Source organism: Tiliqua scincoides, chromosome 1 (genome assembly GCF_035046505.1).
Source record: "Tiliqua scincoides isolate rTilSci1 chromosome 1, rTilSci1.hap2, whole genome shotgun sequence".
Classification (NCBI taxonomy): Eukaryota; Metazoa; Chordata; class Lepidosauria; order Squamata; family Scincidae; genus Tiliqua; species Tiliqua scincoides.
Window position 1 is genome coordinate 5,147,466 of NC_089821.1, and position 1,086 is coordinate 5,148,551.

At 46.4% G+C, this 1,086-nt stretch overlaps 1 pseudogene; it reads right to left on the reverse strand.

The window, feature by feature from the left end:
• Positions 1-407: 407 nt before the first annotated feature.
• Positions 408-526, reverse strand: LOC136637791 (5S ribosomal RNA; annotated as a pseudogene).
• Positions 527-1,086: the final 560 nt, after the last annotated feature.

The following is a 1,086-nucleotide window of genomic DNA, read 5'->3' on the forward strand; positions in this document are numbered from 1 at the left end:
GGGGGGGGGGAATATTAAGTCTTGCAAATATAACAGTAGAGCTCATGTACAAGACCCAAAAAAGATTTAGACAAGGCTATAGTTTCTCTCCCCCCTGTTCATTTTTAATTACTAATCTTGCAGCCATTACTTTTTCACACATGCTTTAAAGGAATATAATTGAGCCCCAAAAGATATGATCTCGCAGTATGGCTTAGCCTGTCTGGGTTTTTCAGCTTTTCCCACTTTGTGAATTTACAGTGATTTGCTTCCCAAACCGACTTCAGTGTTTTCACCCACCCATTCTCTGCTTTCTTTCTTTTTTTACTTACACTGCCTGGAGAAAAGACAGACTCAAGGATACAGAGGTTCACTACAGAATAACATTCTAGTACTTGGTGAATCGGTTGGCAACCTTCAGTCTCGAAAGCCTACAGCACCCGGTATTCCCAGGCGGTCTCCCATCCAAGTACTAACCAGACCTGACCCTGCTTAGCTTCCGAGATCAGACAAGATTGGGCATGTGCAGGGTAATAATGATCAAGGGAAGGGAAGGGATTGTCACTCCTGAATTGGCCTTTTCAGCCACGCTAGACGCTGTTCCAGAACCACCATTCAGAGCGCGATACCATAGTCTTTCGAGACTGAAGGTTGCCAACAACACACTTGGTGAATCTCTGGCCCACATGCCACAGATTTTCTGAAGGGCCTTACAAATCTGGAGTACCTTTTTCTGTTCTTTGTGCTGGTTAATAGCTACAGTTCACATCTATACAGAGAGCTGTCAACCCATCTGCTCAATCAGTGGACCACTTGGCTTCAGCAAGAAGGAGCGCACAAAGTTTACGCTTTTCCCACTTGAATTTTATTTTTATGGGGAAGTTTATGCTTCACTGGCTATGCCAAGGCCACTTGAAAGTGCGTCTGCCAAAGGGCCAGCCTGAAACCTCCAGGTGCCTGAAGTGGCCTGCCATGTGCTGCCACCCTTACCTGGTGATATGCCACTGTCTGTCTTGGTGTCACAACGAGGGCATGGTTGATATAGGACACAGTGGGTGTCACCACACCAAGCCTCTGTTCTGCTATCGGGCCCAACTGCCTGATGCT